This window comes from Culex pipiens, chromosome 2, assembly GCF_016801865.2.
Source record: "Culex pipiens pallens isolate TS chromosome 2, TS_CPP_V2, whole genome shotgun sequence".
Lineage (NCBI taxonomy): Eukaryota > Metazoa > Arthropoda > Insecta > Diptera > Culicidae > Culex > Culex pipiens.
In genome coordinates this window covers 20,002,393-20,018,283 of record NC_068938.1, presented here as the reverse complement: position 1 = coordinate 20,018,283, position 15,891 = coordinate 20,002,393, and positions in this window count along the sequence as shown.

Below are 15,891 nucleotides of genomic sequence, written 5' to 3'. Positions count from 1 at the left end.
GTTTTGGAGCTCCTTTCAACTATGATTTGTTCATTTTAATGTGATTGGATATTCTAACATTACATTTGGAACATTAAAAAAACCTTCGAGATTTCTTAGGAAAAGGATAGAAATAGAACAGCTTGAAACTAAATCACAGTTTGATTTATCTTTGACGTGGAAAACCTTCTTCGAAATTAACCGAAACTTTATAAAACAGGGATATTTTTTCTGGTTCTTGAAATAAGTTTAGTACCGTATTTTTGATGGTTTTCAATAATCGAAACAAAATTTTGCACCATCATGTTCTGTGGTCCAAAGATGTTTTTTTCGTCACCTAAAATATAAAAAACATAATAACAAAATACCATTTTAAAGTAAATAATCCTTGTGTTATAAAAGTGAAATCAATGAAAAAAAAGGTGAATTTTAGAGCGTAACTATTTTTTAAATAATATTCTTAATGAAAATTTTGCTAAAGACGCCAAGTCATTCATAATTACCTCCTCACGTTAAAGTTATTTTGATACTAACAAAGGTTGGCTTATGAAAATATGGTGATTAAACAGAAAAACACTAGCGATTTGCCGATACATAGATAATATATATTCCAGGAAATCCACAAATTCACAATGCTTTTTTACTACAGAAATCTAAACAAACTTGGAATTTCTACCGGAAACCAATGATCAGTTTTGTAATGCAGATAGAACAAAACTAGCTCTGCAGAAATTTCAGAAATAACAGTTGAATTCCGGTATTTTATGATTGTTCAACAGCATGCCACAGGCTTGGTGAATAGATCGCGAAATAGAATATTTTGCCTAAATTTATTATTCTTTACTAGTGCAATAGCAGGGGAACGGCCTAAACATGCCCTTGAAACAAGTATTGTTAATAGAAATGTTCATGAAATGTTGTCTAACGCTTGATATTAACCAATTTCTCCGCAACCATTCATTTTTTCAACCTGCATTAGTTTATATAGAATTTTAACTAACAACCATTACAATTTCATCCAATTTGATCGATCCAGTTACAAGTAATATGGAAAAACGTACATAAATCGATTTTGCTCTGGGCGAGCAGGGGTTAACTAAAAATTTACACAGAAGTGTTTTAAGATTGTTGGTGTTCTGGAGTTGTGTGCTGACATTAAGCCAATAAATCATGAGGCCACTTTTGTGTAATAGTAGTTTATGCAACAAGTTTCAAAAAGAAGATTTTTTCAGCACGAGGTTCACCGAGTTGGATAAATACAACGAGTGCTGAAAAATTCAAGTTTTGCAACGAGTTCCATACAACATTTTTTGCAATTCCGAAAAACACCCTTTGAGTGAAATTATAAGACAAGTCAGTAATTAGTCAGTATTTTGTCAATTACCCGTTATTAGTCAGTACCCGTAATTAGTCAGTATTTTGTCAATTACCCGTTTAAATAAAAAAATGTTGAAAAGATTTACTTTTAGAAACAAGTGCTGAAAAGCAGAACTTTTCAGCATTTATTTTGAAAAGTGTTAGTATTCGATTCTGTTATTTTTGGTACAGAAAAGTAGGCCTTTTCGTCGTTCAAGAATGACAGGAAAAGTAAGTAGTTTCACTACGGAATTGCAAATAATTAATTTTTAAAATTTTCGTTTAAATCAGGCACTCAAATTTATAAATCACAATGGACTGAAATTATTCATCAGAAAAAAATACAACACTTCATGACATTTTCGGCAACATGTAATGTGATATTGCATTTTGATCATTTTGTCCTTACTGAAATTTGAGTGTATATTTGAAATTTCAAATGTAGCAAACTTGTCATGTTGTGAGGACTTTCCAAGCCAACATTTTTCCTCACTTCATTGGACAGCAAATATGTATCGAGTAGACTGTATTCTTTTTTTTAATTCCACGTAACCTGCGCACCAAATTTGCAACAAACAGCTTCTCCACTAATTGACCGAAATTGGCAAAAATCACATTGGCGTGAGTTCAACATCGTCGTCGAGGGTCTCTTTGGTCTCCGTGCACTGAATCACGCGCTGTGGCAAACATAAATTTCCAACTTTGTATGCTGAGGTTGGATAGGAAATAAACGAAATCATCGCACAGCACAACACTGATGTGTTGGTAACGGGCGATGTTATGCTTCGTAGTGTGTGAATGGAAGAAAATGAGGGCGTGGTAAAATTTTATGAACGAAATTTGAGGAAAAGAGAAAGAGAGAAAAATGTTGCAGCTGCCTCTGATTCTTAATCCGCTACAGTGTTTCCATTTTTGAATGGTTCGCAGCATAGCTCATACAAGCATAAAACGTACATAAAGGAGGAAAGAGAAGAAGTCGTCAGCATTTCTCTCTCTTTTTTGCGCTGAGCGCGCTGCCGATAATGCGCGTCTTTTCTCCGGTTCGCTTGCCTTGGCCTCATCATCCGGCATCATCTGCCTGCTTGCCGTGTGTGCGTCGCGACGCTTCGTTTCACCTCTCGCAGCAGCAGCAGCCGTCGTCTTTGCAGATTTGACGGCAATATGAGCCTCGTTGCGGGACGACGACGCAGGGGGCGAAAACACAGAGTGGATCATGTGTAAATATAGAGTTGATCTTTTTTGAGGCTAGTTTTGTGTAGGTTGTAGGGTTCGTCGTTAGTTAGTTAGTTATAGCAAAGCTGTACACGAGCCACGAGCATGAAAAAGAATAAGCGGGCAGCTTTGGGATTGAGAAAAAACAAAAAAAGACATTGCCATACAAAAGGTTTCGGCAAACTTTATATAGTAGGTTGCTATCATGTTTTAAATGAGAGAAGGAATACGAGGGAAAATATTTACCCAATCTACTGTTTTATAGTTTAATTAAAAGATCGTTAACGGCATCATGAATAAAAACAACCCGATGGTGCTACTTGACCTACAAATATCTCTTTTTCAAATAGTTTTTTAAATCTTCTTCTCTTTGTTTCTTTCAATATTGCTTGCATCTCAGGATCCAACATATAAGTATTGAGATTATCTGTAATTCTGTTGAGTTTTGACAAATATGTTTGTAGTAAGTATTGATTTATTGCATTATTTTTTTTCTGAAAGTTCACATGATTTAGGACCAAAAAGTACCAAAGTAATTCTTTACGATTTTGAAAATTGACATTTTGTAGTATTTTTTTATTAGGTTGAAACATTGTCTATGTATTTCTTATGTTAAAAATAATAAAAGTTGCATCATATGTTTTTCCATACAAGTCTCCATAAAATTTTGCAGACTGGTTATACAAAATTGTAATACATATGAAAATAAAAAAATAACTGCTTTCTTGAGAAGAAATTTGCTGATCTGGTATCTTGGGCAGAGTTGTAAGTTCCTGATGAATAAAACAGCTATACTTGTGTTTAATACATGTTACAATCATTCCCCCCTATAGACCTTGGCCAAAGTTAAAGGACACAAACTTTATATAATGTTTACAATCAATTTTTTTTTTCAAAAATATGCACACAAAAGTATAATTCCTATTTTTGTTTATCACTTCTTACAACTAAAAGAACAAATCTCCAACATTAAAAAAAAATCTTTCGAGATTTTTTAAAATTATTTTAGGGGACCAAAAAAGGCATCTTTGCGCTATAGTATACAGTTAAAATAATCATGGTTATGTTTTTTGGAGTCTAAAGTGAGGTAATTTTACATCATAAAAGAGGTATATTTCACACCATCTAAATTAAAACATTTTTTTTAAATGAGTAAAAATAAAATAAATGAAAAAAAATGAATGATAAAAAAAATTAAAAGCTATCAAGTTGTAGGTTTTTCTGGGTAAAATAAAAAAGAACGATTGAAAGAAAAACCAGGGCTGCGGAGTCGGGTCATATTTCAAGCGACTCCGACTCCGAATCCGACTCCGGCTTTCTGAGATTAGACGACTCCAACTCCGACTCCGGCTCCGGCTTTCAGTCCTAACCGACTCCGACTCCGACTCCAACTCCGGCCTACCAACTCTAGCCGACTCCGACTCCGACTCCGACTCCAGCTTTCTACAAATTGTTGGCTCCGACTCCGACTCCGACTCCACATATTTTGAAATGTTTCAAAAGTTTGTTAACTATTATTTAAAAAAAAATGATAAATACTCTCTAAGTGCTATGTTTTTCTCAAGGAAGAATCAACGGAAAAAAAGTTTCTAGGTTACAAGTTTTATACGTTGTTGAAACAGAATTCAAAAACTATCTCCAGTTTTGAAGGCATTTTCAGAAGAACAGTTTTGTAATTAAATTGGGTTTTATTTACTTAACCTCAAATTAGCTTGTTTGTTTTATTTACATTTAAATTATAAAAAGCTTATATATTTTAATATTAAATTGCAATTTTTTTGAATGAATCATTTAAAGAAACCTGGCCTTAATGATCGATTTAACATATAAATTCAATTTGCACACTTTTAAGCTGACATTTATAAGAAGCACATTGTCTATCAAAGTCACCTTGTTTTTGAAATAACAATTTTAAACGAAACTGTTTTTTTTTGCAATTCCGCTGTAAAACTGTCAACTTTTCTTGTCCTTCTGGAGAAACAAAACGGCCTACTTTTCGCTACCAAAAATAACAAAATGGAAAATTTATACCTTTCAACACCAGTGCTGAAAAGTTCCACTTGAAATGGGTGCTGAAAAGTTGAACTTTTCAGCACTAGTATCGAAAAGTAACATTTTTCAATATTTTTTTGTTTTGAACGGTGAGTTTACTTAACGGATGAATAATTGACATAAAATTCCATTCAAAAAGCGTTTTTCGGAATTGCAAAAAATGTTGTGAGCAACTCGTTGCAAACCTTTTTTTTTTTGCAGCACTCATCGTATTATAAATGTACAACTCGTGCTTAAAACAACTTCTTTTTGCAACTTGTTGCATATACAACTATTTAAAGATTATGATCGCAAATCAAGGTATCGAAAAAATGTTTTCGTGGAAAAGATAACTAAGGGGTCCTTTTCAAATATCCGTGACCTAGAAAATATTTCACCTGAGAATTATTGATTTATTTTAATTTTAATATTTTCAATATACATAGAAGGAGGCGCGCAATACTTCTTGAATCTTCACCTAAAACGAAGCTTTATGAATGATCGTGCGCCTCCTTCAAAATATATGAAATATCAAAATATTAGGTAAAAACCAAAATCCACAGGTTAAATATTTTCTAGGTCATTTTGAAAGGACCTTTCCAAAAAAAAAATTTATGTACATTGATTTGCAATGATAATCACCTTCCGAAATATTGGCGTGGGACATACAATATGAGAAAATTATTACCGGTTGAATAACATTTTAATTTTGTGTACTTTTTGGTACTGAAAACTTGAAATTGTTCAACGATTTTTTGCAACGATATCAAAATAGTTTGTCAAGGATCAACATTCTCAGATTTTAGTAGATAAATAGTAAACATTAAGATAATCGATATATTTAACATATTCAATGATTATTACAAAATAAGTTGCAACTGTATTGATAATTTTTATCAGTTTCAATTATTTTAAATGCAACACTTTGATTTTTTTGTACTTAGTTTAAAACAAAATGCACATGTTGATTTCTTAGAAATAGATTGTTATAATGATTGAATATTTGTTGGAAGAGTTATACTGTCAGTGACTTTTTCCTATTTCCAAAAACAGCAATTATTATTTTAAATCTTTTTTTGTACCTCGTACTTTTTCCCTGAAAAATGATTTACTTAAAACCTCCAAGACATTCGCTATCAGGGTAAAAGATGACTGTGTGAGTACTTTTTTCAGAGAGAACTAGATTAAATTTGGTCACATTTTAATTGAAAGGGATGCAGTCAAGAATCAATTAAATATTTCTGACTACAAAAAGTTATAATACTAAATACTTGGGTAAGAGGGAATAAACAGGTTATCATTTAGTAATATAACACAATAAGAGTTGTCCAATCACAATAAAAAGCTTCAAAAACATAATGGCATCTGATAAATCTTTAAAAAAATGGCAATTCAGTGCATACGACTTAAAAAAACAGTTAAAAATATAAGAAGTTTTGTAAAATAAGCTGTTTTATAGCAAATACTGAACAACAAGAATTTTTTTTGCATTTAAGATGACTCCGACTCCGACTCCGACTCCGGGTTATCAGAAATTTTCGGCTCCGGCTCCGACTCCGACTCCAGCTCATAAAATTTAGCCGATTCCGGCTCCAACTCCGACTCCAGCTGTTCGAGTTTTGACGACTCCGACTCCGACTCCGACTCCAGGTCCCCAAAAAGGCCCGACTCCACCGACTCCGGCTCCGACTCCGACTCCGACTCCACAGCCCTGAGAAAAACACAAATAAATTTTGCAATTCCGTTGTAAACTACTCATTTTTCCATTCATTCTCGAATTACTACTCAAAAAAAAAAATATGTAAAATTTAAAGGTTCAATATTACCCCTTGCATGATGAAATATTACCTTGATTTAGACTGAACAAGTGGCACTACAACGAAAAAGTGGAAAATTTACATTTTTGTTCTGACATAAAACTGTACTCAGCCCAGATTTATTATTACCATGATACTGTGTAAACAGCCAAAAAAAATTCGAAAATGTTGTTTGTTTCAAATTTATTAAAAAAAACGGAATCGACGTAACACCTTATAATGTGGCCCTCTTAAAGTTTGCAGTTTCGTCAACGGATCCACAGGCGTGTATCGTTCTTTTTGCGACAAGACTCCGCCTCCCGGGTCTCATTAGTGTGAAGGTATGGCACGGGGAGAGGGCACCGAATACCTATATTAGCACTTAGAATTTTTGCGTCTGCCTCGGGATTCGAACCGGCGACCTCTGGATTGTGAGTCCAGTGCGCGGTCCGATTGATCCACACAGGCCGACAATTATTTATTATGTCCTAAAAAAACCAGACCGTGCTTGACTGAATGATACTTTAGTAATGTTGGCCAGATATTGTGAAGCAATTAAGTTGAGTATTTTTGTTTAAGAAAAAGCTATTTTGGCCATCGTTCTATTTTAACAAGTTTACAAAAATTCAAAACGTTTTCATTTTTCTTGTGTTTGTTATAGATTTGACTGTAGTTTAATTCCACTGCAATATGTGTTGTTATAACTTTGATTAGAAACAGTTCTAGGATGGTCTAGGTGTAAAATTCAATTTTTAATAAAATTTTCAATGAAATATACCTTTTTTCAGTCTATTTCTATTATCTATCAGCACTTTGATCATGAATTACAGCTTTCATGAAGAGTTTTTGACTGTTCCAAAGTAATAAATAGCTCAAATAAAAGTGAGCAATCAACTCTCCATTGTTGATGTATCTGAAAATGTTGATTTTATAAGGCAAGTATGCAGATCGGAAGGAAAGGGGTCAAGAATCAGCTTTACGAACAGCAGAACAAAGGAGAGGGAGCGATTTCTTGGGGCTTTTCTTCACCCTCTCTGACTTGCTTGCGCTGCCGCTGCTGCCCATTTGATTTTTTTCTTGACCGGTTCCTTCCGAAGTGCGTATACCGCTATTGCGGAAAACTGCAAAAGTGATGAGAATTGTTTGAACGGCTCAGACTGATTAAAATGGGTAAATTTCCCCAGCTTTGAAAAATATTTGCCACGGCCTTATTCATGAATTCAAACTTTCTTGATGATTTATTTAGTAGAATGTTAAACAATCTCATTAATTCCAAGGTCCAAATCTGTTTTTAAAACGTAAAAGCTTAAACACTTAAATTGAATACAATGGAAATATTTCTAAAATATGTACAGTATGCAAACTAAAAAATACTTAAAATCACATATATTTCAAAATTTTTAAAAGTTGTGCACATTAAAGTGTATGGTAAAGAATTTTCTCAAGCCTTCAAAAACATATAACCCACCACCCCTTTTTCATGACACCAAACAATCCTTTCCCTGTCGCTTCTGCGTATAAGCCAAACAACCTCACACTCACGCCCAGGACAGGAAGGATGATTTATCCCCTAATAACCGGAAGGGCTCGGCTGCGGGAAACCATTTAAACAGTATTACAAACAAATCAATTGCAAATATAACAAACTTCTTCGTCTCCCCCCTCAGAAGCCACCCCCGGAACCACCGGAACAGAAATCGTTTAACCAGCACCGCAGATAATAAAGATGAGCTTATCGGGCGCCCCTCGGAATCGAAATCGGGCCAGGCCGCGTGCCGGGACGTCGTTCGCAATATTCCACTCCTCCGGAAACATCATCACGTGCCGCCGCTTCCGTGGCAAACAACACAGCCGTTAAGGCTCAAACAAGGACACTTCCACCCCCTTCCCATCAAAGATCGTCGTCGGAAATAGGATTATTAACTGCTAACACGAAATTTGCTTCCGATTGGATATGTCTCAATTGACTCACTTGATAGACTACAACGTCCCTCGTCTTGACTCGGCGCCTCGACGATGAGTTATGACCGTGTGAGGTCAGGGCGAGGAAGGGACAACATGTATTTTCCTAATAATAATAACTGTTTGCTGATGGCACCCTGAAATTCAAGTGGAAAGCATAATTCAGTTCAAATATTGTTATTTCGGAAGGGATTATTTATGATTGGCAATCAGCTATATAGCATCGGTGCGAATTCTTGTTTTGCGCTCTTGCACCTGAAGTGTGATGCACTTTGATACCTTGGAAATTGTATTCGAAAAAACGATATATTGCTGTTTGCACTTCCATGATTAAATTCCGATTGAATTCCAACTGCATGGTGTTTGAACCATGTATAAAAAGATTAAATTGGAAAGAAAAACGCAACCCGAACATACGGTAATAACTAAATTCATGCCATTTCAATAACAAATACTGTTAAAATAACAGAAAGTGTTATGGAATATTCTTGCAAAATCCATTTTTGCATAAGAGTTCAATAACAGTTTATGTTATCATAACAAAATTTGTTATTGGTCTGATATTGTTTGAAAGCCAAAACATCTTTGAAATAACATTTTTTGTTATGGAAGAATAACTCCAATTGTTATCGGATTAGTTGTTAAAATAACAAAAAATAATAACAAAGATTTGTTCGAAGAATAACTTAAAATGTTATTAGTCTGTTATTACAATAACAATTTAATAGCAAAAAATCATAACGGCGAGTAACAAATCTTGTTATAAATAACATAAAATGTTATTAGCCTAGTATTTTCCAATATCAAAAAATGTTATTCCCGCGTTATTTCCGTCTGCTCGGGAAGGGATTTTTCAAGGTATACATAATTTGTATCGTTTCACCCAAACGGCGGTCGCATGATTGTGATGCATGGCGGCATGAAAGTATATCAGAATCTGCATGAAAACTGTCCTCATGCATTTTTTGCGATATAGGGGTGTGACATTTTTGCCCGTTACCGACAATTATAGACATTACCGACGGCTTTTTGGTTGTATTTCACAAAAAAAACCTTAATCAGAACGAGGATTGAGCCATCAACTTATAGGTTCTTGATCCGACACGCTACCACCGCGCCATGGACGCTTGATGAATTGTGAGTGAAAAAGCACCAACATGTTTTTCTCTTTGAAGTGTTGCTCGGAGACGGGCCAGCATTATATGTGTTGGTGAGAACTGCAGATCGCTGACTTGTTTACACGCGGGCAAAAATGATCTACGGACTTGCTGCAAAAAATGTTATAAAATGTGACATTTTCTGCAGTAAATCTACTGATGCAGATTTTGAGATATATTTTTCCTTTGGGTGTTGAAACATTTATAAATATAAGAAATATAAAAAAACAACACCTAAAAGGCTCAAACCAACAAGTCGTAAAAACTTAAGCTTCATAAGAACTTTGGTGTTTTATTTTTACCTGAAGGAATTGTGACCAACGAAGCATAACATACAAAATAATAAAAAAACACTAACTGAGTTTGATGTTTTAGAGAAACGTTTGCTTCCCTGCATACACAGTTAAAAATTGTATAAATTTGAAAGGTAATATTAAATCTTCCAAAATTACGATTTAATATTACCACAATTATGATGTTATTTTACCTCAATTTAGACTGAAAAAGTGGTGATGTAACCAGACATAAAAGATGTACCCCTTCCTAGATATACTATTACCATGATTTCTTTTGCCGACAAGATAAATGTTAAACTCCACAACCGTATCGAAAAAAATCGTTTCGATGCAAGTGAATAAAGTAGAACTTTTTAGCACTTAAATGGATGCTGAAAAGTACTTTCCAAGATTGAACAATTGCTTTACAATATATCTGACCAACATTACTAAAATAACATTCAGTCAAGCACGATCTGGTTTATTGAGGATATAATATATAATAAATTTTTAAACAAACAGCATTTTTTTTTATTTTTTGATTCTGAAAAATTTTGTCATCTCTAGATTATGCATGTTATTCCGTCATGAAACTATTTACTTTTCCTGTCATTCTTGAACGACGAAACAGCCTACTTTTCTATACCAAAAATAACAGAATCAAATAGCAGCACTCTTCAAAAAAAAAAAAATAATGCTGAAAAGTTCTACTTTTCAGCACTGAAATGGGTGCTGAAAAGTTGAACTTTTCAGCACTTGTTTCAAAAAGTAACACTTTTCAACATTTTTTTGATTTAAACGATTTAATGGCAAAATACATGAAAATTTGACTTAAAATTTTACTCAGTGGGTGTTTTTCGGAATTGCAAAAAATGTTGTATGGAACTCGTTGCAAAACTTGATTTTTTCAGCACTCTTCGTATTTATCCAACTCGGTGAACCTCGTTGGATAAATGTACGACTCGTGCTGAAAAAAATCCTCTTTTTGCATCTTGTTGCATAAACTACGATTTTAATGTAATTTTTGCGAACAAAATAAAAAAAATGCAAATTTTTGGACTACCCACTTTTTACGAATCGTACTGATTTCGTGGGGAATCGCAGCTATCGGAAACTCCAACATTTTTAAATTTAGAAAAATTATAATTTGTGAGATCGAAAATCTTACAAAATTGATTAGTTCGGAAATGAAATAAGAAAATATAAGTTTTCTCAATTTATTTGTTTTGCGAGTTTTACCAGAAATTAACCCTTAAATGGCTTTTGCTTGAAAATTATGCATTTTATAAAAAAGTAAAGTAATTCTCGTTTGCACATTTCATTTTACTTGTAAACATGATTTTAGGGTTAGAAAAATCTATACAATTTCAATGTATTTATGTTTTTTTAAATATTCAAAAAATCTGAATCAACAAAATAAATGTCTGAGCGTTTTTATAGAGTGAAGCTATTGTTCTTAGAATTGACCTCTGCAAGATCGTGGAAGTTATCCCGGGGAAGTTATCCTGGACGCCATAAAGATGGCGACCGCAGGCCGTAGGATAACTGTCAAAGGATAACTTCCAATCTTCCTCTTAGATGGGAAGTTATCCTGGGAGGTTATCCTACGGCTAAAAACGGCGGCCATCTTTATGGCATCCAGGATAACTTTAGGTTATCCTACGGCAGATTATGAAAAATAAATATGATTCAAGAAATTAAACACTGTTTAAACAATAACAAAGTTTGGTTTTCCAAAATCTTAAAAAAGGTGAATAATTTGGATAACGGATTCAAAATTAAATAAATTCAAACATTCTGAAAAATCCCAAGGCTCCTCAGAAATAAATGAAAGGATTTAACTAAACAGTCCAAACCACCTAGGGCCAGCTATGAGGAGTTGATAAAATTATTCTAAAAATGTAGAACATTATTTCCAAGCCCTACAAGCATGTTTTTCAATTCGGCATGCTTGCCAAGTAATTTTAAAAATGTTTTCAGAACATATTATAATAAAATTTGGAATAAATTCAAAGAAATTCTCAAAGAACCTCGTAGGGCCAGCTATGGGGAGTTGATAAAATTATTCTAAAAATGTAGAACATTATTTCCGAGTCCTACAAGCATGTTTTTCAATTCAGCATGCTTGCCAAGTAATTTTCAAAATGTTTTCAGAACATATTATAATAAAATTTGGAATAAATTCAAAGAAATTCTCAAAGAACCTCGTAGGGCCAGCTATGGGGAGTTGATAAAATTATTCTAAAAATGTAGAACATTATTTCCAAGTCCTACAAGCATGTTTTTCAATTCGGCATGCTTTCCAAGTAATTTTAAAAATGTTTTCAGAACATAATATAATAAAATTTGGAATAAATTCAAAGAAATTCTCAAAGAACCTCGTAGGGCTAGCTATGAGGAGTTGATAAAATTATTCTAAAAATGTAGAACATTATTTCCGAGTCCTACAAGCATGTTTTCCAATTCGGCATGCTTTCCAAGTAATTCTAAAAATGTTTTCAGAACATAATATAATAAAATTTGGAATAAATTCAAAGAAATTCTCAAAGAACCTCGTAGGGCCAGCTATGGGGAGTTGATAAAATTATTCTAAAAATGTAGAACATTATTTCCAAGTCCTACAAGCATGTTTTTCAATTCAGCATGCTTGCCAAGTAATTTTAAAATGTTTCCAGAACATATTATAATAAAATTTGGAATAAATTCAAAGAAATTCTCAAAGAATCTCGTAGGGCCAGCTATGAGGAGTTGATAAAATTATTCTAAAAATGTAGAACATTATTTCCAAGTCCTACAAGCATGTTTTTCAATTCAGCGTGCTTGCCAAGTAATTTTAAAAATGTTTTCAGAACATATTATAATAAAATTTGGAATAAATTCAAAGAAATTCTCAAAGAACATCGTAGGGCCAGCTTTGGGGAGTTGATAAAATTATTTTAAAAATGTAGAATAGTATTTCCAAGTCCTACAAGCATGTTTTTCAATTCGGCATGCTTGCCAAGTAATTTTAAAAATGTTTCCTGAACATATTATAATAAAATTTGGAATAAATTCAAAGAAACTCTTAAAAAACCTCGTAGGGCCAGCTATAAGGAGTTGATAAAATTATTTTAAAATGCAGAACACAATGTTTAAGTTCTATTAGCATGTACTTTTATTCGGCATGCTTAAGGCTACCAACTGTACGGATTTTTTCCTTACTATACGGATTTTCGAACCTCTTCGCGGATTTTTAACAGGCCGGAATTTTTGTAGGGAATTTTACGTATAGTACAGATTTGTACGGAATTTTAACAACTTTTTAATCGTTGAATTGCTTTTTTGATTTGGTCGAAGCTTTTGTTAACTAGAAAATTGTATTTTTCTGTGAGTTTGATTTAAAAAGGGTGTTTTCCGGGGTTTCCTCAATTCAAACTTGATTATCAATAATTCTAGAGTTTTTGACCTATTGTCTTTCATATGTTGATAGGACCTTTAAAAAAACTCTTGAATTGTTCTTTTAGAAATTCCTTACTAAATATATTTATCCATTTCCAGAGGCATTCTAAAACCTGTGAAAACATTTCAAATAACAAATCTAGAGTTTTTTAAAGGTCCTATGAACTGTTGTGTTTCAGATGTTATAGGATTTTTTCTTTAAAAAAACTCTGGAAAAGTGTTCGTAAAAACACTAAGAACGATATTATTCGTAAAAGCAAACTTGACATTTCGTAAACTTTTAAACGTTTAACAAAAAAAATTGAAGTACATAATGATTTGATTCAAATCACGGTTTACTTTATGAATACTTTTAAACGTGCAAGTCAAAAGCACTCTGATAGCATTTGGTGAAATTTGTTAGCTGTAAAAACGACACAGTTTTATATTTTTAATCGTCTGCCTGTGTGGATCAATCGGACCGCGCACTGGACTCACAATCCAGAGGTCGCCGGTTCGAATCCCGGGGCGGACGCAAAAAATTCTAAGTGTAAATATAGGAATTCGGTGCCCTCTCCCCGTGCCCATACCTTCACACTTAGGAGACCCGGGAGGCGGAGTCTTGGTGCAAAAAGAACGATACACGCCTGTGGATCCGTTGACGAAACCGCAAGGTTTAAGAGGGCCACATTATAAGGTGTTACGTCGATTCCGTTTATATTTTTAATTCTCAAATTTATTAAATTTAATTTATCTAAATAATTCATTGACAGTTTTTGTTATACCATGGTGTCATATCGGCAAAGTGTACGGATTTTTGCTCAGCAAGATTTTGTAGCCTTAGGCATGCTAAATTGCCAAGTAAATTGAAAAATATTTTAAAAAAATTAATTATGTTCTTCATTTTTAGAATTTAAAGTTATCAACTTCTTATAGCTGGTCTCACGAGTTTTTTTTTTTTTTTTTTTGAATTTCATTGAATTTATTCAACATTTTAAAATATGTTCTAAAAAACATATTTGTAGTTATTTGGCAAGCATGCCGAATTCAAAAACTTGCATGTAGGACTTGAAAATGATAATCTGCATTTTTAGAATAATTTTATCAACTCCCCATAGCTGGCCCTACGAGGTTCTTTGAGAATTTCTTTGAATTTATTCTAAATTTTATTTTAATATGTTCTGAAAACATTTTTAAAATTACTTGGCGAGCATGCCGAATTGAAAAACATGCTTGTAGGACTTGGAAATAATGTTCTACATTTTTAGAATAATTTTATCAACTCCCCATAGCTGGCCCTACGAGGTTCTTTGAGAATTTCTTTGAATTTATTCCAAATTTTATTATAATATGTTCTGAAAACATTTTTAAAATTACTTGGCAAGCATGCCGAATTGAAAAACATGCTTGTAGGACTTGGAAATAATGTTCTACATTTTTAGAATAATTTTATCAACTCCCCATAGCTGGCCCTACGAGGTTCTTTGAGAATTTCTTTGAATTTATTCCAAATTTTATTATAATATGTTCTGAAAACATTTTGAAAATTACTTGGCCAGCATGCCGAATTGAAAAACATGCTTGTAGGACTTGGAAATAATGTTCTACATTTTTAGAATAATTTTATCAACTCCTCATAGCTGGCCCTACGAGGTTCTTTGAGAATTTCTTTGAATTTATTCCAAATTTTATTATAATATGTTCTGAAAACATTTTGAAAACTACTTGGCAAGCATGCCGAATTGAAAAACATGCTTGTAGGACTTGGAAATAATGTTCTACATTTTTAGAATAATTTTATCAACTCCCCATAGCTGGCCCTACGAGGTTCTTTGAGAATTTCTTTGAATTTGTTCCAAATTTTATTATAATATGTTCTGAAAACATTTTTAAAATTACTTGGCCAGCATGCCGAATTGAAAAACATGCTTGTAGGATTTGGAAATAATGTTCTACATTTTTAGAATAATTTTATCAACTCCCCATAGCTGGCCCTACGAGGTTCTTTGAGAATTTCTTTGAATTTATTCCAAATTTTATTATAATATGTTCTGAAAACATTTTGAAAATTACTTGGCAAGCATGCCGAAATGAAAAACATGCTTGTAGGACTTGGAAATAATGTTCTACATTTTTAGAATAATTTTATCAACTCCCCATAGCTGGCCCTACGAGGTTCTTTGAGAATTTCTTTGAATTTATTCCAAATTTTATTATAATATGTTCTAAAAACATTTTTAAAATTACCTGGCCAGCATGCCGAATTGAAAAACATGCTTGTAGAACTTGGAAATAATGTTCTACATTTTTAGAATAATTTTATCAACTCCCCATAGCTGGCCCTACGAGGTTCTTTGAGAATTTCTTTGAATTTATTCCAAATTTTATTATAATATGTTCAGAAAACATTTTTAAAATTACTTGGCCAGCATGCCGAATTGAAAAACATGCTTGTAGAACTAGGTAATAATGTTCTGCATTATTAAAATGATTGTTTTAGCCTCTCATAGCTGGCCCAACGAGGATTTGAATTTTTATTTTCATTCATTAATTTTTCTTTTTGGGAGCGTTTAGGTTTTTCGGTTTTTTTTTTGTAAATTCAAATTTTGCATCATTAATCTTTATTTGTTTTTCATTTTTATATTTTTTTAACACTGAACCTTGCAAATGTTTAAATAATGTTTACTTCCTTTAATCATTTTTATT